The following is a 22,592-nucleotide window of genomic DNA, read 5'->3' as shown; positions in this document are numbered from 1 at the left end:
CCCCTTCCAGTGCCTTCTCGCACTGCCACAACTGGGCCAAATCAAGGGTGCAAGGGTGGACCGTTCGTTCAATTTTTTTCTGCTCTTAGTTCTATCACGAACAACAGAACTCTACAATGTCTGGTAGCGACTAACAATATAATAAGCGAGCAGCCCCGGGCAACAGAAAAAAAGAGTTAATCTGTCATGGTACGATGACGGCTGTAATAAATGGTTTGAATGGAGGCAGCGAGCAGCGACGATTTATTAGATAAGTGTTTTCACGCCAACGGATGATCACGAGTGAACGAGGAGACTTCGAGCCAGCCGGTGGTTATTAGCGAGTTAATATTTAATAAATTCGACACACCGGAGCGCATCCTTTGAACTCTTTCGGGCTCTGAGAAGCATTGAGGAGTGAGAACCGGAGGGGACTGGATGAGTGTTAACAGGGATCAATCAGTGCTGCAGGGTAGTAACAGTTGTTGCCGTATGTTGACAAGAAGCGTCTGACGGTGTGATTTTGAAGAGCGATTTACGTCTTAAGTTGTTCACTTCCATCCGATGTTTATGTTCCACTATATCCTTTTATTCAGTGACGTTTTTGTAAATGCAAATGCATACACAGTGCTCGTGAAATTGGTTCCAAAGCGACTAAGAGCCCCCACTATGTTGAAGTGTTGAAGGTGGGCAACAATGTTTCCAAGAATATGAATAATACTATGTACTTCCTGATGACTCAACAAATTACCATAAAGTATTTTTGGAAGGTACAGATAGTTGGTAATAATTAGTGAAAAAATTGTTTACCTTAATACATGGTGATGAGACGACTTGTGCATGGTCAATCGCAGTAACCCATGAGATTTGAAACAAAATTTGACAGCGCTATCAGTTGAACCAAGATGCTGAACTATAGGTGTTTCGTTCTTGACACTTTCAGGACATGACGTGAGACGAGTAGCGAGACGTAACTTTCAGAATTATTTACTTTTTGTTTGGGTGTGTGGTTATGATTTCAATGTCAACTCGCTAAGGAAAATAATTGAAGGAAAAAATAAACAAATATATATTCGTGGAATATAGTGCACAACCTCCTTTTGCTCTAGCCAATTACTTGTAACGGCCCTTTCCGGATCTCCTTCCCGGTATATGCACAGCATTCTCCTCCTCCCTGAACGAAATCAGTGGAGCCACAATCAGCGTTATTTTTTGTCACCAACGCCGTAAGCTGATAGTACTCTTTTCCCCGCCGATGGGAGCCAAACAGAAGTACATTTTGCTTGGAAAGAAAAGCGAAAAGATATACTAAAACATCCTTCTGCACTGTTATGATTCGACAATAAAGCGCGAGCAGCTATTTTGCCAACGAATGCATTTGTCACCAAAAGATACGACTTGTTTTGTAAACAAATTTGTTTTTTCACGAGCAATGGCCGAACAGCAATTTTGACATTGCGGTCCACCTATAGTACAACGCCTTGAGTTGAACTGCGGAAGTTATGGCGCAAACAGTAAAGCAACTGCACTCCGTTGCGAAGAAAGTGGACATCGTCAAGTGCTTTGAGTCCGCTGGAAGGAAGGTATTGTATTATAGAGACTTTAAACTTTTGCAGTTCATTCGTCTCTAGGAGGAGTCCGCTGGATACGCCCGTTTCGGTATATATAATATCCTTACGCTTCTGGGGAAGAATGAGAGCATTTAAAGGAAGACTGGTTTCGATTGTCCCACGGTGCCACGCGATCGTAAACTGCAGCTGAAACAGAAGCAGAAGATGGAGGACTGAACGTAATGGAGAATAAAAATTTCACGGCGAAACGGAGCGTCACGGTCATCATGAACGACGAGATGAATTTAACGCTGGATGACAACGACTGACAGGGCGCCAGCTGCTTTACGTTCCCCACCAAGTAGATAAGCCAAAACGTGAACTACATCTTCCACACCAAGTTCCCAAAGAAGATGCTTATGTGGCTAACCATTCGAAACCGTTCGAAACTTCCGATAAACGGAGAGATTTACAGCACAAAGTCGAAGTTGCCTCCTTCTTCCAAAAATATCATCCGAACGAGGATGTGGCGTTTTGGTCGAACCTGGTCTCCGTCCATAACGCGAAGAAGTCGCCGGAGGAGATGAACCGCTCGACGATAGATGTTGTTCCGAAGCGTGCCAACCCTCCGAACGTCCCCCAGCTGCGTCCCATCGTGAATTACTGTGCAAACCTGAAACGGAGGGTGTACTCCAAACAATTTCGTGACGAAAACTAAGGAGGAACTAATAAATAAAGCTAAGAAATAACTGAAAAACATGCCAACAAGTATGTTTTCAACAGCAATGGCGAATGTTACGGTCAATTCCCGGAAAACCGACCGATAGGGCGTCGAAATATATTTGTAATATGGTCAATAAAATAATGTTTTATGATAAATTAGTCCCGTTAAATTATCTTTTGCCGATTTTTTTTGTCACCATACGAAAAATGTCCATTTTCTAAACGCAAGCGTTACTATTTTATTTTAGATCATTCGAACTTGAATGAGCTTCAAGTAAAACGAAGACATTCACTTATTAACCGTTTTTAATGTCTTAGAGAACAATTCCCCAAACTGTATCTTATTCTATGCGAGCTTTACGGTACGGAATTCATTCTACAGATCTTGTATATTCCCTTAGAATAACCCTGGGAACTAGGATAGGATAGGATAGGATAGGATAGGATAGGATAGGATAGGATAGGATAGGATAGGATAGGATAGGATAGGATAGGATAGGATAGGATAGGATAGGATAGGATAGGATAGGATAGGATAGGATAGGATAGGATAGGATAGGATAGGATAGGATAGGATAGGATAGGATAGGATAGGATAGGATAGGATAGGATAGGATAGGATAGGATAGGATAGGATAGGATAGGATAGGATAGGATAGGATAGGATAGGATAGGATAGGATAGGATAGGATAGGATAGGATAGGATAGGATAGGATAGGGTGGCTATGACGGGTTCCACGTCAAGTTTGAGGGTAATTCCTAATCGGTACACGTCTCGACGGGTTAACGGATACTGGCGCAGAGGACAACAAAGTGCCTGCCTGACAACGCCTGATCGTGGCCTGGATGAATGAACACTGTAAGCTTTCGATGGAGCGAGCATCAAGGAGGACACCATCAATGAACCAGTGCATACCCCACCAGAGTAGCTCTGATAGATTACGCGTCATGATGGAGGGCACTACCTAATCGGCGCTCCGCTGAGAAGAGAAATCCTGCGAGGGTGACTGTGTCGGGGCGCGCGTTACGTTGGAGGGCATTTCCTAATCAGTACACGTCTCGACAGGTGAACGAATACAGGAAAAATGAAATGAAAGCGGCGTGGAGACCAACAATATACTACCGGGTAACGCCTGATCGTAGCTCATATGAAGGAACAATGCGAGAGTTGTTTCGACGGAGTGAGTGTCGAGGAGGACCTAATCATCAAACCGGTGCATACCCCACGAAAGTAGCTATGATGGAGTGCGCGTTAGGATGCTGGGCACTACTTAATCGGCGCTCCGTTGGGAAGTGGAATTCCGCGAGGGTGGCTGTGACGGATTGCGCGGCATGTTGGAGGGCAATTCCTAATCGGTACGCGTCTCTACGGGTAAACGGAAGTCTGTGCAATGGATAAACGCAGCGGAGAGAGTTGAGAAAAAAGAGTATAATCAAAGTTATTCAGCGTTGATGACTCGAGAAGTGTATGAGCACAGTCGCGCCCGAAGTAGTCGCCTAGATGTGGTCCCGGGGGGAATGAGACAACGAGTATAGGGCTTGGTTTTAGTTTAAGTCTACCAGATAAAGCTGGTAGAGCGTTCCTAACCTCTTAAAAAAATAGTGTATGATAGGACAGACATCGACTTGCATCATCCAGAACGTCTGCATGTGATCCAAAATGTTGACCAGGTTCGGTATGAAATACGGGATAATTCAAGGTATTCCACGTGGGCTCGGGAATATTTGTGGAGTATGTGGAAGTATTTAATGTTATTTAGGAGAGAAGCAAGCGTATTTTTTTCTTTTACGGCTAGTAATTAGGTATGAATAAAATAAATTTTGAAATCCCGTCCGTCCAAAGCCGTCCGAAAGTGTGAAGGCAGTGATTAATATTCTATTCATCATGATTTCAGACTCCTAGAATGCATAAAATTGAGAATTAGAATATTTTGTTAGTTTTTTGACAATTGTCTTTTGTTTTGTGTTTAGTTTGTTGTGTCATTTTATCAAATCTGTTCGAGAAATTAATCACGTTCTTAACAAGAAAATTTTGATCGGTGATTAAGCTCGTTGTAAGCATTATGCTGAGCTTATCATTTATAGATTTCTTCATCTCACATTTGAAGTACTAGTAACATTGTCATGCAAAGTTGTACGACAGACGTCAAGTTTAACAGCACTGTACAGCGGACGTGAGAGCGTTAGCGCTGGCGTCAGACATTCACTGCAGACTCTTGATGAGATAAGATGTGTTTTGTGAGCTCGTCAATATACGTGTCGATTGATTCTCCAGCAATGGCGTGTTCTGTTTGGTCCTGCGGAGCGTAGATATTTACACTCATTGTTGGGCAAATGAAAACGTCTACAAGCAAAACTGCTGTATTGTGAAGAGCGTTCTAGGCCTTTGTCGAAATATCGACCATAAGGCAACAGTCAATGGTAACCGCAACGGGGCCACCGATTATTATGTACTACAATGGAGTGTCATTGATATGGAAGAGCGGTAGTTTTATCTGAACGGTGCTACAAACCGACAATTGGTTTCTTGAAAGGAATTTTCAGAATCCAAATACATGCGATTTGAACCGTCGAACTAGTTTTTGGGAGACTATGTGAAGTCTTTAGTCTACGCCGATAACCCTGAGATGATTGACATCGGGAATCATATTCGAATACAAAAGACAAATGATTAATTCGAAGCCATGGCAATTACTATATTTTTTCTGTGTTTATATCAATTTGTTGTCGTATGCCTCCAAAGAACACCACGTTTGAACTTTTTGACTTGAGTTAATGAAGATATTGAGATATGAAGATATTCATGCCATAAACATGGATATCGTGTAATATTCTAACGGTTATAATCAAGAAAAAACAGAGGGGCTATAGATAAACGGCCGAAGGATTTTTGGACGAAAAAAATGGAAACGTTTGCTCTCAACACTCAACACTACGAATTCGATTCGAGAAATCGACACGGATCGTGGAGAATCTTCCCTCACTTTCATTTTATCTCACAAAAGAGACTAATGTAACAATTAATCCGAGCCATCCGATGAACGACGGCCGAAAGTTTCAAATCTAACACGTGCCACCTGCAATCATCGACAACCACGACGCTATGATCCACCCGTAAAATCCTCGCCGTGGACGGAGCGTTGGGTTTTTCAATCCTAATCTCAGGTTGCAATCACGGTTGAACGGAGCGATTGAGAGCACACATTGGAAAATTACACGTGCAAGTGAAAATTTTCCACGCTCGGACAAGTTTGTCGCACAATGGCCTGGCTGATCTCTGATTTGAATTTAATAAACCTCACCGTCGTACATTCGAAGCATAATCCCGTAGGGATTAGCTTCTTACACATGAGTTGATCCGTTAAGGAACTTCCCTTCGTTTCTCAGCATCATATTGTCGCACATCCATCGTTGCATCATGTGAACGAGCTTGGATTACTCCCAGTCCGGATAGATAAGCGCACAGGTACGGTTCAGTTTCCCCTCGACCATACTCGGCAGTACCTGGAAGGACTTCCGTACCCCAAACAAAGAAAGGGGCGAAAAAATTCTGTTTATTTACTTTGCATTAGCAGCAATTAAAGGGATTTATTGTGCCCCCTCGTCGATGCTTGCCGTAGGTGGCAGCTAACCCGCATTCCTGGTTTAAATTAAAACGAAATATTTGAACAGCGAACGCCAAAGTCCCCGATTGGCATTCGGAGGCACGTCGGTGGACTTAGGGTTCCTGCTTACAAATCTTCCAACGCGCGGGCATTCCTGTCGTCCCTTCCAATTGTATGCATCGTTGACGAATAGCAATGAAAAGGCTGCGCTGCCCGGCGGTGTGTTGTGTACTAATGGTTCCGGCTCGTTTCGAGACAAATTTGAACTTCTGAAATGATTGCGTGAGATGGAAGGGAGGAGAGGAGGAAGAGCGCAAGAGGTGCAGGGATCAACTAGCGAGGGGTTGTGTCAAGCGCTGGCGCGGGACAATGAGTGAAGCACAAAAGGAATGTTTATTATTATTTCAATCCATGCTGAACACCCTCCCGTACCTTATGATGCCTACGTGTATTCCGGAAGTGGAAAGGGCTCTCCGTCGTCGTAACGAGACACGCACCCACACGTACATGCTCAAGCGATACGGAAAATTTAAATACGGTACAGTGAGTTGGGGAACTTGTCAATTTTTAATGAGAAAAAATCACTCAAATCGTTTGTCACCATGAGATACACTCCCAACGTGGAAGTCATGCAACGGCTTGCTCCCAAACGAACCATTTTCAAATCACGACTTCGGTTGCGGCCTGCCTGTCATCTAAAGTGTGCGAATGGGAAAAATGAAGATGTCTTGTGCGGCACGTGGCCGGGATCATTTGCAAGTGGTGCGTTATAAAATCATTGATTCCGTATTTGCCAATGCACGCCGTCGCACTTTAAGTGATGTTCCACAATGATGATTAGTTGCACAAACTAGAAACATAGGGCCGAGGTTCCTATTGCGTGGGTACACACGTCAAACGTCGTGGATTGTCACCTTTTAACGAAGCTAGAGACGAGCAATTGAGCACGTTCGCAAATACTCCGTGACAGGCGGGCGGCATTCACAAGAGGTTTATTGGAAAATTGAAATAATTGAAGGAAAAACTTGAAACTAGTACATGTGTGTTTGAAGTTACAGAAAATTACAGATTTACTGCTGATGGTTTTAGTTAAAACCAATTGCTTCCGGTGCCGAATTAAAAACATCATATGCCTACTGAAGAATATTGTTCATATGCCTACATAATATTGTTCGCGAAGGACCTCTTCCACAACATGCGAAATTGTACGTCTGTCTTGTCCAGACCTTCACAAAGCAGGAATCTAGAAAACATTCTCCAGTTCCATTTTACAAAGAAATTCTATAGAAAGCTGAAAGTTGTAGTCTTGGAACGTGTACTCATTTGGAACACAGGCAGAAGAGTCGAATCAGACTTCGCACTGAACAAGACTGTAGCCAATGTAATCAAGTAGGGTGGAACGTTATGTCAAAATCGTCAATTGGTCAGATAATAGTTTGAGTATTTATTGAGTGCCTTTTGAAGCTAATTTGGATAGATATTTGTAACATTTTGCTTCCATAGATTTTCATCCATTTACTTTCTCTTCGTACGCATCCCAATCGTGTACAAGCAAACCTTTTTTTGGGCGGGGATAGGTACTGCACAAAAAATCGCATAAAAAATCGTGCAAAACTTCACCAGTAGCTTTAAAATATCGTGTTCGGAACACAATTTAAAAAAACTTTTTTTGTGCGGTAGATAGGGATCGCATAAAAAAAAACTTCCCCCCAAGAAAATAGTTTTTTATAACACACCTTGGCGATAAATTTTTATAACACACCTTGGCGATTGAAACTTTCAAAAAATCGATACTTGGGCCTTCGCTTCAACTTACGCAAAATGAACGGACCCGCCCAATGAGGTGCATATCGAGGTGAAGCAGTAGGCGAAGTATACTTGTATTCGCATGCAAAATTTCGTGTCGTAATTATTTGCGTTCTCTATGAAATGTATATGGGAGAAACAAAACAATGTTCAAAATACTCACGGTTTCATGATGATTTGAGCCTAATTTCTCATGAAATCTTGCAATGGTTTGTTTTTTAACAGATGACAATTGAATTGTTACTTATTTCCTTTATTTTTATTGTAAAAAGGTCCAGAGAGCAGTTGTATTCTTAGTCCTCGGAAGCATTCACATTTTCGGTGAAATGCTGCTCAAATTAACGCTATTTTCCCACATCACACAAACCGACACTGAGAGCCTGAGTACTGAGAATATGATCTATATCAGAGGTGGCCAAACTTTTAGGCATTGCGGGCGATTAATTGTCCAAATGTTAGGCTGCGGTCTACCAACGTTGACTGTATCAAAAAGTCATTAGAAAATGTATTTAGTACTAGAAGATAGAATAAAGTTTCAACCCTCCTGTACTCACGCGCAAAATCATAACTCGTATAATTCGTGCGTGTCTTGTAATTTTGCTACTGTGTATTTTTAGGCGTTATTGGTATTTATTTGAGGTACAAAAGATATAAAATATTTCCAGTTTCAATAATTATTTAACTCAGCCTCCTCAAAACAAAATTATTGATTCTCGGACTGTGAGACCGTATGCTCGAGTATAGGAGGGTTAATTAAATGAAAATCATAATCAATTATCAATGAATATTCAATGATAAATTATTTTATAAAATAAAAATAATTATTGGTTACTGAATAATTGATAAGTTATACTTTATTTTCTGTAAAGTCTAATCAATTAATGTAGTGTTTATTTCAAGAAAATTGTCATTTATGACATACAATCTGCATTTGCAACATGCATTTATTTTTCATAATAATACACCCAAGATGATTATTATATTCCTCAATTACCAAGAGGTTTAAGAAATACAGATGAAACGGATATCCTGTAACTATCCGACCAATATTCGCTATCTGGCCGGATACCGGATATTAGAAAAAAAAAGTCACAGAAGGGTTGAGTCCAAGACACGACCGCATAGTTTACGTAGGATTCCGTTAGGCTATCTGTTGATTTTGGATATGTTTGAAGAATTACATCGTTAAACTCCTTGATAATGATTTGGTGGCCGTTTTTTTGTTTGTTGGACATTGTTTGTTCACTCCACCAATGTTTACCGACTGATGATGACAGAAGGATGGTAAACATTCGTTGGATGGTGCGTATCAGATAAAAGATACCGAAGTGGAACGAGATATGATGAAAACCGCCCTGTGATTCTAGACGAGATGCCTCCTATGATATGTATGGATGAAATAAGAAAAAAAAGCACCAATGTAATATAAGATAATTACCAATACCAAACACAATTATTAATTTTTCTCAACAGTAAAAACATGTTACTTTAATAAAGAGAAAAGATATTTGAAATGGAAAAGGGTAATTTTATTTTATAATTTATACTTTCTGACCCATCCAAATGTGAATTTTAATTGGACTAACAACACCTAGTACTATATGTAGAGAATATGGGAAATCACTTTTTCAAATATTCCCCCACTTTTCCAATTTTTCTCGCCGTATAAACTTCCCTTGGGTGAAATTGAAGCCCAACAAAACAGACATCTTAAACCAAACGACCAGTTCTCGAGCGGGAACAGCCCTTGGTTTTTATTTATGAAAATTGAATCAAGTCATTTTTAACACAACTGCTACCATATACAATTTTACACTTACACTTGTGCAAAAATTTTTGACGGAAGAGGGGCAGAAAATAATAAAGATATTCAGTGAACAAAAATTTTCTAATCGCTCGATCGTAATAAAAATCGATAAAAGTCGATCTGAGAAAGTGGTACGGAATTTCTTTAAATAGTGCCTGAAATATGGGATATAACGACCAACAAATGGGAATATCAAAGTTACTTTGCATCTTAAAGGTCGAATAAGTCACGAAGCAACCAAGAAACGATGTCCTACTCATACATTAAGGCAGAATTGGTTGTTCCAGTAACGAAGAGGCATATTGCGCGCATCTTGAATGAGTCACCAATCATCATGTGGAAGAAACCTCAAGGGAAGCCGAAGCTAACCGCCACCCATAAGCAGAACCATCTCATTTTCGCCCGGCAATACATGGAATGGAGGAATGTTGTATTTTCTGGCGAAAAAAGTTCAATTTGGATGGCCCGCACTGTTACAGTTGCTATTGGTACAATTTAAGTCAACGGAATTTCTCTCAGGCAGCCTGTTGTCTCTGTTAGGAACCCGCCGCATGTGTCGTCAATTTCTACCAATCAGAAGTGGGTATTTCCTTTAGGAAAGAGGTTGAGGTATTAATTCATAACATTAATTCATCAACGCTCTTACATTTACTATAAAGTTTTTACAATGATCGATTACGCTTTGCTCTGTGCGTTCAGAGAACAGTCTTTCACTGTAAACACTACTGCAAGGGACTGAAAGATAAACTGTAGCGAGCCTTGCGAATTAACCGTACCGTAAACCGGGGACAAATTGATCACTATTTTCAGAAAAATGTGTATATTTTCAAATTACTTTGTTAGATTTATACCCAGTTATTTTTAAAATTACAAAATTATATGGAAAGTTTTGTTCAAAAAAATCCTTAAGCGTTAATTTGGAAATTTTTTAGCGGATAATTTCAAAATGTAGCATCGAGGTGAAGTTGATCAAATTATGCGTCTTTGCGTCGTTCAATATGTCTCATGATGGAATTCGGTTCTGGTAATTCGTAGTACTTTTTCGTAAAATAGGTTCTTCACACTTGTTTGAAAACATGATACTCTATTAAGAAGTATTCATTCTATACGGAAAATTCAATCATAGTTCCTCATTTTTATGTAAAAATGCGTTTATTACTTCCTGAAATATAAATCTTCATTTGTTTCATGCTCACATGCAGTTTTTTCAAGTTTCGTATTTGCAAATAAAAATCCGGCCTCGAAGCTTGTCGGGTATCCGGTATCCGGTCAAACGACTATTCGTTTCATCACTAATAAGAACTATCTATCAGAAACATTGACCCTCATTATGTGAATTGAATCGAACGGTCAATTCGATCCCTATAACTATCAAACCAAGCTAATTTTCGTATTTTATAAATCGATAGAATCTAATCGAATCGAGTTCTCCAAAAGCATATTTCGAAATGTTGTCGAAATGTTTTCCAAAACAAAATATTAAGAATGTAACAAGCACAATTATGCCAACAGCTTTCACCCGACTGTATCTATAACACCAAAATAGAGCTTAAGAGCAAAATTCTGTTCAACTAGACTCTATAATAGGGCCCAATACGTAATTTAAGAAATTCTTAGTTTCTCATGTTGTTCTATTCATGACTATGTTTCTTAAAGGAAATTCGCACAATTAATTTACATTACTCATCTAATTTCTCAAATAAAAATAACAATACTTCATTAAACCTTACGCCGGATGTGTCCAGCATTTTCAATCGGTCATTTAGCAAATGATGTGCCTGGAGAATAAATTGTAGAAATTGTTCCTAGTGACAATGTTTTTGTTTGATTACAAGTTATGGTCGAACAACTGGATGTGTTAATATAAAATAACTAACAATCTGAAAAAATATTAAAACGGAAACATTAATGAAGATATATCTATTCTTACAATTAATTCTGGAGGTGACACTATCATAGACCAGCTAGCGGGCACCTAAAAATACCTACGCGGTCGACCGGTAGACCGCGGTCTACCGTTTGGACATCCCTGATCTATATGGTACGGTAGAACTAACGAAACTTCGTTCGTTTCTATGGCCGTGGGGGAGTGAAAATGTTGTACTAAAATATCACTTTTATTCATCTTTTTCAAGGTATTTTCACAAATGTCCACTGCACGATGTTACATTATATTCATAATCAGCGGGAACTTCCATCAAATGTATGATTTTTATTGATAAAACACATACTGAAAATAGCATTTTCACATGGATGTGGTAGGCAATCGAATATAAACACAACGACTGACGTCACTATTTGAAAAATAGTTATGGCAGCGCATGCTATGTCGCTCGAAAAGTCATCATCTTCATTACCTTTTTTCCAGGACATTGGGACCCGCCCATATTGAATAGTCAATTTGGACTGTTTGAAGATCAAATATCCTTCGGCCAAAGTGACACGTTCTCCTTCTGCCAGGTTGAAGTTTACTTAGAGATGGAGCACCGTGTTGGAAAACAACACTCTCGTGTTCATCGAAGTTCACGGAAGCACTCGATTCTTCAAATGTCCATCTTCAACTCATTCGACGCAACCACTCCAAATACAATGTCTTTAGAAGGATGCTTGGTGGCATACTTAAATTTCACATTCTCTGGAACACTCACCGTCTAAACCTATACCCGAGAATTGGATACCGGATATCGGTTTTTCCTTTTGAACTGAGGCGACAATCGTTCGAACGCTCAAGCTGCAGTTCATTAATCCGTTCCATTATCAAATGTTGCTTCACCCTAGCCATGGACGATGTTTTAAAACCATATTTGACTAATCAATGCATGAATAATTTCAGAATATTCTCCTTTTTAGCCAGCAATTTGCTTTGGAGATTTTTTCACGAGAAGCAAACTGGTAACTTTTTCCTATGTGTACATTTTACCGATATAGCGTATATTGCACCACTACATTGTATACATCACAGGACAGATCATGTTCAAATATCATGCAAATAAAACCTATCAAAAAATGAGTAAATAAAATATCCGCATTTTTTTTTTGTAGGACATACTGTAATTCATATGGCACCCAAACATCGAGTTTCTTTACTTAGCTGGCTTTTTTCTAAATGATTTTAATATGCCTGTATTCATATTTATAGTCAAAAAGGTTCATCCCGATTGCAAAAGGACGCTCGCTACTTTCAATTGTATGTTCCATTCGATTTATTTCACCAAAAAAGATTTTCACGGACCGTCCTCAAAAAATTGGCATTAAAAGAGGCATTGGAGGGTTCAGCAGTTACGTTTACTAATTAAAGTGCGTTTCACATACAACATCCACGTCACATTCACGTTCCGTCCCGTCACGTTGCGTCAATTATTCTTCCAAGCAGTTCTTATGCAAACATTCACATACATCGCCAACGGCAACTTCGACTTGCCGTTGCTGGTGTATGTGAATGCATCAATGACCCATTCCAGCGTGACGTGACAACGTTTTGACTCACTAAAAGCAGTTTTTTTTTCTCGTTTTCATGTATAAATCACACGATTTCCAAATAGTAAACGATATCAAAGTAAAATTGAGACAATTTCCTACAAGAATCTTCAGTCGGAGAATATTTTGCAGTTCAATTCGCTTGTTGCCAGCCCAATACTTTTGTGACGTGACAACACTTGTCTTTTTGCGGTTTCCGACTTTTGAACGATAATGTTGTATTTTCAGTTCCGTTTCAAAGCATACAAATAAACTTTGTTCTATGATTTGTCAACAAAAGATAAACGGCGATTCATGTATATCCAGCTTTTCAAAAAACTGGCAAGAACATTGAAAAAATCGGCATTGTGACGTGACAACGCGTTCTGTGCAAAAAAAAACAGTCTCAACGAAGCGTTGTCACGTCACACAATCAATAGGTTGTATTAAAAAAGAATTTTACCGTATTGTAGCAAGTAATATACTATTTATTATGTTTTTATTACTCTAAATACTTCTTACTTTCCTCTGAGATCCCCCCTTCCTCTTCCAAAGGTCCATCCTATAGGGGAATGGGGTCCTTACGCGACCGGTGATCCTGAACCTACCCCTCTTTGTATCTCAGGAACGGTACTTCAGTATTTTCAGTACTTTAAAATTTTCAGTAGTGTCAAATGAAAGGTGTCATAACCATGACAATTTGATAACATGATGACTTTTCCCTGGCTCTCTGCATTCTAGCCTTTTAGCGCCATTTTGCGTTTTAATTGCTTTGAAAACAGAGAAGAAATATTTTTGACCTGTATGCAAAATGAGTTCAATGTTCTTTTAGATTGTGAAACGTTGTGAAACAAGGCAATTGTAATTGCTTATGGTATGTTCATCAAAATAAACTGTATAAATTGAATCTACCTGTTCCCTGTAATACACGGTATGCCGTTATTTGGGAAAATTCGGGGTGGTCCTAAACCGACCTCCAATTTTTACATGGTGATTGTTTCACACGTTCACTCTGGCGCTTGACATCAGAGGCTAGCACAATTCTGCTTCATCGAGTGGCGCTCACTACAGGTGGAACGCATTTGATCAAGCCATCAAAAGATTTTTGATTTCTTTGTATGCATCTGTGTACATGTGCGCGTACCTGTGCAGGGGCGTTTGTTTACGTGACTTTGACTTTGGCTTGGACGTTGACTTTGATCGATAGCCGTTGACGTTTGCGTGTGCATTTGGATGTGTACTTTGTTTGTCTAACTCCACACACGTCGCTCTAAGGCTAAGTTCTTAACACTCAAATATTATCTTCCTCTCGCTCGAATCCTATCTGCTCACTATCAATTTTTTCCCTTTTTTTCATTCTTCTTCGCGTACCCATGCCAATGCTACCATGGTCGTATTGTGGAATCTCGTGCCATTTCCGGTCTTTTGGATCCGTTTTTAACGAACCGGAAGACACCATCCTCGATTTAAGAAAAAACATCGATAACGATGGAATACTTCCGCTTTTGAGACACCTGCAACCAACAACCAAATCGAAGCTGTCAGTGTGGTTCTAAACTCTGAAAAAAAAAGTGTTGTGTATGTCGCAGAAATGGGTGCGATATACTATGCTCTAGGGATCATTGAAACACTGCCCATCGACCATTATTTTATTTTTTCAGACAGTCTCAGCTCAATTGAGGCAATCCGCTCAATGAAAGTTGATAAACGCTCATCTTATTTCCTAACAAGAATAAGACAACTATTGAGTGTTTTGGTCGAAAAATTATTCAAGATTACCTTAGCATGGGTTCCCTCTCATTGCTCGATTCCGGGGAATGAGAAAGCGGACTCGCTAGCTAAGGTGGGCGCTTTAGAAGGCACACTTTTTGAAAGGCCGATGTCAACGTTTAATGATGTTTCCTTCGTTGTGTCCCCGTTTCATATCCCTCCTATCCGATCGATAAACTTTTACTTAGTCGCGGCAATACATACACACACTCTTTACAGATGCACGGGCCGAAGGTTGTGCAGTCCACTGATTATTCAACAAGAGCCAAAGGTTGTACCGCTCATGACAACTCTACACGAGCTGATGATTGCGCCGGCTAGTGACCATTCTATCCTGGATTCCTCGAGTCGAGAAAGACGCACCACGCTAGATATGGGGTACAGACTAGGGGGCGTTGCTGATTAATGGTCAGCTGCATCCCAATAGGAAGTATCCCGTGTCGGGCACACGTACAGAGCATCGAAGACTGCAACATACCAATTATGAGAACACTTGTAATACTAACCTCGAGCCAACCGCGAGTAATCGGTTACATATTACTAACATAGTTGTAAGACAAAAATTGTCAAAATATTGGACTCCCGGCCCCGTCAGGCTATCGCCACATGTGCCTTAATAAAAAATATATTTTGGTAAAAAAAAAACCAAATCGTTTGTGGTTTCCATATTTTTTGTCATTCAATACTATTACCAGCAAACCGGAAGTCGAAACAAGAATCAATTCTATATTATGGGATATACGTTTATCTATTGGTGACAAAACATAGAAGAAAGTTCTTTTTTGTATTTTGAAACGGTTTCAGTTCCGTTTCAAACATTTATGTTCAACAGCCCGAAACAGTAAAAAGTCAGGTTTTGTTTCGTCACAAAAGTATTTGACAGACAATATAAAATATTCTCCAACTGATGATTCTTGTAGTAAATGTTCTCAATTTCACTAAAATATCGTTTAATTTTGTGTGTTTTATACATAAGACGTCGAAAAAATGCTTTTATTGAGTCAAAATATTACCACGTCACGCTGGAAATATATCGAATACTTTGCGTGACGTGACAACGACTCCTTGAGACAATTGATACTCCTCTATTTGTGGACCGATCTTAACCAAATCTTGTGGGTTGTTGACTCTCATTGTTTGCTCAGAGAAACCCAAGTATGAGAAGGTTTGAACTTAGGTTCAGCTGATAAATTAAAAAAATGCTCTATTTTTGTGACGTGACAACGCTTCAAAATACCTGTTTTTCAAACGCTTGTTTCTCATAAATTACAAAATGAAACCTAGATCTACCCACGGCTCTTCGAACAAGTATTTAATTGTCCATTCAATGGTATATAGACATTGAATTTTGCTTAAGCAAGTGCAGAGATATCTCAAGAAACATAAAAATAGTGAAAACCTAAAATATTTTAAATGTAAATATGTAGTTTTTTAAACTCGCCTCTCTCAAAGGTTGGCGTATAAAAATCAAATTCGTTTCAAGAAATTTATGATATAACTAGTGCTTATTCAAATTACGTTTTAATTTTTTTCCTGAAACTAAATATTAAATTTGGTTCATTGGTGCATAACCTCATGGAATGGGTCCAATAGGAATTGAATGGAAGAATAATTGACGCAACGTGATGTGACGGAACGTGAACGTGACGTGGATGTTTTATGTGAATCGCACTTAGGACTAACTAATTCGTCGTCACCGGGAACTGATCACCTCGCTGTTTTCATTAGTTTCAGTGAGTAGGGTAGGGCGAGGCTGGTTGGTCATTTTTGAAAAAAAAAATGATTTTAACTTTGTCGTATGAAGTTTTGCGTTAGAATGTTATGTACCACAATAAAGCTTACCTTTCACCCTTCCAATGAAAAATAACCAGAGAAGCACACGGGGGGTAAGTTGGTCAATATTGGCCAACTGTGGAATTCCGTTGTTGGGTATTATTCAAGCAATATTTCCAGCCATTTAATCTCCCTTCCATGTAGCTGGCATCAGAATCCGGAATTTGTGGCGCACAGCAGGTTTCTTGCTTCTATTTGTTTTGACATTTGTACCGGGAAATTGTTATAACAGTTACGAATACTTCAAAATTGCTTATGCAAATAAAGCAATCTTGGAATTTAAATGTTTCACGGGAGACAATTCGTCAAATTATGGTAAAAAGTCCTTACATAAAGAGGGCTAAAAAGGTTAAGGCTCCCAACACCATCTCACATCGAAAGACGTCTGAGTTTTGCCAAAGTTCACGTGAATCAACAGTGGGACATGGTATGTCACGACAAAGAACGTTTTCAAAAGAATACATTTTGCTGTACACCACAACGAAAAGTTCTTCAATATTTTTTTTCACTTTTAACTTTGCTAGGATATATTCAGTGACGAAAAAAAGTTCAATTTGTATGGTCCTGATGGTTTCAACGGGTACTGGCGTGATGTACGAAAGGAGGAATAGTATTTTTTAACCAAGAATTTTGGTGGAGGCTCGTGCATGCTCAAGGGAAGCTCAAGATAGCTTTCACATCATTCAAGGATTACATACATGTTCTGAAATATTCTATCCTACCGTTTTTGTGTGGAAATCGTCACAAAAAAAATCACATTCCAGCAAAACATTGCTACTATTCATACCAGCAAGGAAACTAAGCAATGGATTAGGACCAAAAACTTAATTTTTTGGACTGACTGGTTCGCTCTCCAGACTTGAAACCTGTTGAAAATCTTAAGGGGATCCATGTGCACTGAGGGAAAACGGTACACCACGATTGAAGAGCTCAAGGTCGCAATTTTGGAAAAATTGAAAAATATCGAGAAACCCGTTCTGAAAAAATTGGTAAATAGTATACCAACACGAATTTTCTGGTTTTTAGCCCCAAATGGCAAGGTTGCCAATTATTGACATGTAAACCAGGCAATAGCAATGAATTTTTCATTGATAATACTTCTGAATTTTGAAATGGTTTTATAGAAACTTGACAGCTGAAATTATCATATTTAAGTACAATAAATAAACAAACAATTCTTTTGAACGAAATAGATGTTTAATATACTTTATTCTAAGCTTTCTACATTGTATGAATGTATCTTATTAGAATTCCAAACTGTTTGTGTAATATAAAAATATAATCAGGGTGGTCTTATAGAAGTTGGACAATATAACGTTGTATTAGTATAACGTTTTTACTATACTTTTTATTAATTTATAGTAAGGATGGTTTGTACTTCAGCATGTGATCTGTCTGATTCTGAGAATTAGTCATGTGCAAGTACTTTCGTACATGACAATTTGACGCTCTGGTAAACGGATATTGTTGATTCCTAGACACTTTCACATTTTATTGGTTTCGTTGTGGAATACTACAGCCATTTATCTAGATACTCGCAAGCATTGTTCGTGGAGTTCTTTCTGCGCAGTGAACACTGATCCAGGTGAACTCCGGAGTGACTACCACAACAGTTATCACGGATATTCTTAGAAAAAATATATTCCATTGACATAACCAAGTCCCTCAATCCTCGTGAGAATTGCCAATGATCGCAACAGAGATTGAATTGTTTACCGAAATCTTTTTGACACCATTATCCGTCTAAACGACTCATTTTTTACGGAACACCCCTTCAGGGAATTTCGTGAAAGGATATGTGTACATTTTTATCCTTGCCAAAAAAAAACAAAATCACCACCGTCCGACCAGTAGCCAATTGTGAGAACAAGCATAAAATATGTTGGATAGGAAAAAAAAGTTACCGCGCGGGTGACTCTCTTATTGGCAATCAATCATCTTTTCGAATCGAGGAAAAAAAAAAGGCAAACGTTCTCCGAGCGGAAAAGGGTGCAAATTGCATTGTGGCGAAACGGATTTATAGTCTCGAGTGCGCGGCGACTGCACTTTCTCCCCGTCCGGAGAGCTGTCATCGGTCATATTATTATTTTTTTCTAGTTATTGTCATTCGCCGGACTCCGTTTCTCACCCCCGAGAGTGACGAAACAAGGGGGAAACAGAACCGGTAACCCGAGAATCGGAGCACCCATCAGTAAATGAACTCTATTTGCAGCAATAATGAAAACGCAAAACTGCTTCCATAAAATAATGACACTCTAATTAAACCGGGGGTCCTCAGGAGGAATGGCTAGCACAGTGGTGACATTTACTCGCCACGACATCTATCAAGGTAGCTGTGAACTAGTGCACAAACGACAATGTTGGTGCGGTTGTGGGTTGCAAGTGAGGCTCCCCTTCCCATTCTGTCTGACGGTCGACTCGAACGAAATTCGATACCGAATTGCGTTTGATCCGACGAGCGAACCGATTGCAACGGGAGTAACATCGATAACTATAACAATCTTAAATTAATTTTCTACTTGGGTGGCATGGGATGTCAATTAGGTTTCCACTTGGCTGGTTCTGGCCGGTGTGTATGTTTATTCGTTCGGGCCAGAGCTTCGAATGGGGCTGGGGTTTGTCCCTTTGGGCAGCATTCTTACGAGAAGTATATTGCTTTGGGAATGACTAAGATACGGCATTTATTTCAATAATGTAACGTTTTATCACAGTCTGCAACGGCGAAGCAACTCGAATTAAAACGTCACTCAACAACTGCCAAAAGCGCAAGCTGTCAACTTATGTCACCGAACTGTAAAATCCGAGTGACACCTTGTACAGCTTTCATTTTCCTTCGTCTTCATCCGATTTAAAGTTGCATATCATGACGATTTGAAACCATTAGCGTCGTGAACGGAAGTGGATTTTCCTCAACCCTCGCGTTGGATAAACGCGTTCCAATCGGTTTCGAGCGCCTAGGGCGCTTCCACCTATCCAGCTTCCGACGAAGGAATGTCAAGGAAAACGTTGGGAAGGGTAAAGCACGCAACAATGGGCTCTGTTTACTCTCCGCATTAATGCTATTTAGATTAATCTCGAAAACATATTTTATTACTCCGATATTCCCGAAGGCTAGACCAGGCAGCCGAGGGGGCAATGAAGAGTTTTCCTCGGTGTAAATCCACACCCCGACGTGGAACGAAGTTCCACTGAGAGTGCCCCTCGTGTAATACTTTAAATCCGATTCAAATGGATATATATATATGTACAAAAGCAGGGCAAAGTAAACTTACGAATCATTTTACATACAATCGCACGCTCCCTTTTTTCAATTATCTCAATATCCTTGGTGTGCAGAGATGAAAGGGTTCTCCGCTGGAACGGGCAAACGTCAGCCAGGTCGTCTGTCGTCCATTTATCCTGATCGGATTTGCCAGAATCCGATGGATCTAGGATCCAGATCTCGCTCATCGCGTCGTCGGGGCGAATAATCAATTACACGTAATAGCGTTCGTTCGGAAACAGAGGAGCGACTCTTTTCAATCATTAAAAATGAACTTTTTTTTCTTTGAATCGGAAGCGTAAAGAAAACATGTCAAATGACAGGTATAAACGCATCGCCAGCTAAACAAAAGAAAGGATCGCAACAGAATGGGAACGACCAGCTAGGAATCAATATGTCGGATTTGTATCCCTGACAGGCACAGGGATTGAAATTGATTTTCAGCTTCCAGTGGACCATTGATATGGGTTCTTACTGTTGTGAATGCCTCTCCTTTTCTCGATCGAGCTGAGTTGGGACAACAATAAATGGACCGGAAATTAACAAATCATAATATGTGCCAATTTACGTCTGTTTCGAAGCACGATCTGTGAGAGAAAGGAAAATGTTGCCAGATTTCCAGGTTTCAAGCGAGCTTCACATACCATCTCGGAGAACCCCCTTCCGGTAGCACTGTTCCAAACACAGAAGGTCTCGGTTCCTCAAAGAAGGATATAATTTATCCCAATTACGATCCGGTCCGGTACCGAGCTCTAATACGAGTGTGGGAGTACACAATAACGGCAGTAATAATAACCTCCGAATGATTTCTGTATTGACAGACATTGATTGCACTAAAGTCATTTCGAAAACGTTGACGTGCCTCGCGTCCAAATGGTATCTCGAGGGGAGGATGAAAAGCGGAACTGCTGCAATCCGTCGGATTGGTGAAGTGAGCTTGCGTTACGGCTGGATGGACCCACCGTTTTATTTGTTAATTATTTGTACACTAAACACCGGCGCGGCTTTATTACAAATCGCTCACGCTCACAACAAAGCCGGGCAAGTAAACAAAAGCAAGTGGCGAAGGAGAAACTATTCGGGATCCCCTCGTACTGAGTGCAGCACAAACAACAATGAATTGTGGGCGCCGTGAAGGACACAGTTCCGCTATTTGACAGATGCGAGCGGTGGTTGTTTTTGGGCGTTGGTGCACTTTCCGTGTCATTCTCATGGAATGTTTGGATCGTGTCACATTTCCAAAGTCAGATTGAACTTTTTTTGGGAACACGCTTGACACATACGCAAGAAAAAAAATACATGCACAGGGAAGAACCCAGGTATCCGATGTCACCCCTTTTTTATTGATACTTTAATGTAATTAATATCGGCTTAGTTGCCGAAAGAATAAGCAAAAAAAAAATGACTTACATGCGTCTTCCCATCAATCTTCGTTGTGAGAACTTTTCGGATCTGCAAAATTCGAAAAGAAAACTGATATTCTGTAACCATGATGCGAGTTGAACAGGGTAAAACGAAGTCGTATTCAACATGAAAATGAAAGTAAATCGGGCCAAATTACAACGCCACCGTAATTTTACATATATATATATATATATTTTTTTTTTTTGCTATGACAATGATAACTGATATGGTTATTCTAAAGATGTGAATGCACGAATACTGCTTCCCATCAAGATTGACCAAACCTACACTGGAGAAATAGTTTAGTAAAAGCAGCTACCAAATCTTTAGTAGCAAAAACATTGGTAAAATATACACATTTTTTGTAAATATTACTAAAATTGCGTAAAAAAGATGTCAGACGCAATGAATGTTTCTACCAGGAATTCGTATATTTTATTTCATACCATTAGTAAGTTTGTTTTTATTGTCATACCTAACAACTGTGATGTGCGCCCTTCGCAATCGCCATTTGTCTTTTGGAGACGAAGCGATTTGGAGGTAAGCACTTTGTTTCTATTGAATTCAATTATGTATTCATCCCCCCGAGAATTTGTTTTTATATTTTCGGCGGGGAAAATATCACAAGAAATTTTGATCCATATTAACATAATTGACCTAATATCATATTTTGTTTTTTTTAGTTGGCCTTAAAATTATATGCAGTACAATCATTCATCATAAACAAATCGGAGATAAGTATTCGTTTTTTTACATCATTACATCAGTCACCTCGATCGGGAAACTGTTTTCATATTCCCGCCAAGGATAAACATCAGTTATATTCTATACATTACAACACTATTGACCTTTTTCCTTGTCTTTACAGCTGGCATGATCCCAGACTCGTAATACTTGTTTACCAAAAACCATCCAAGCTATGGGACTGAAGGTAACGGCGAGTTGGAATCTTTCTTGAACACATCATCGACCGTAAAAAAATTAAGGTGAACATACATAATTTATTGCATATTTAATATCATTAACATATGTATTTCTTTTCTTCATAGGGACACGAGAGAACAAAATACGGATGAAACGTGCTAATTCTACCGCCACTCTGCTAATCAGCTAATGCAAATCAGAGCGATGCAGCAGGAAGAGGAACGGGAACTTGCTTTGGAAATGCTCATGAAATTGAGGCTGCGATTAAAATTTGCCTCTTGTACGCAGTTTATAGAATGATTTCAAATGGAGGCGATCTGGCGTAGTGGTAACATCCATGCCTCTCACGCTAAAGGTCACGAGTTCAATTCTCACTCCCGACATTCTTCCAAAAATGGAAGTAAAAAGTGACGAACCAGCCAAATGAGTTGAAAGTCACTATAATACAGATAATAAAATAAGAATGATTTCA

The 22,592-nt window shown here is 39.5% G+C and overlaps 1 long non-coding RNA gene across 1 annotated transcript; it reads left to right on the top strand.

Annotated features, from left to right (window-relative positions):
- Positions 1–110: 110 nt before the first annotated feature.
- On the top strand, positions 111–22,592 carry LOC129761721 (uncharacterized). The gene is made up of 3 exons (XR_008740460.1): positions 111–749; positions 21,880–22,182; positions 22,246–22,592. It is a non-coding gene; the product is annotated as an uncharacterized LOC129761721 (long non-coding RNA).

The sequence above is a fragment of the Toxorhynchites rutilus genome, chromosome 1 (assembly GCF_029784135.1).
Source record: "Toxorhynchites rutilus septentrionalis strain SRP chromosome 1, ASM2978413v1, whole genome shotgun sequence".
Classification (NCBI taxonomy): Eukaryota; Metazoa; Arthropoda; class Insecta; order Diptera; family Culicidae; genus Toxorhynchites; species Toxorhynchites rutilus.
Note: the sequence above shows the minus strand (reverse complement) of the source record. Positions and strands in the feature narration are given on the sequence as shown.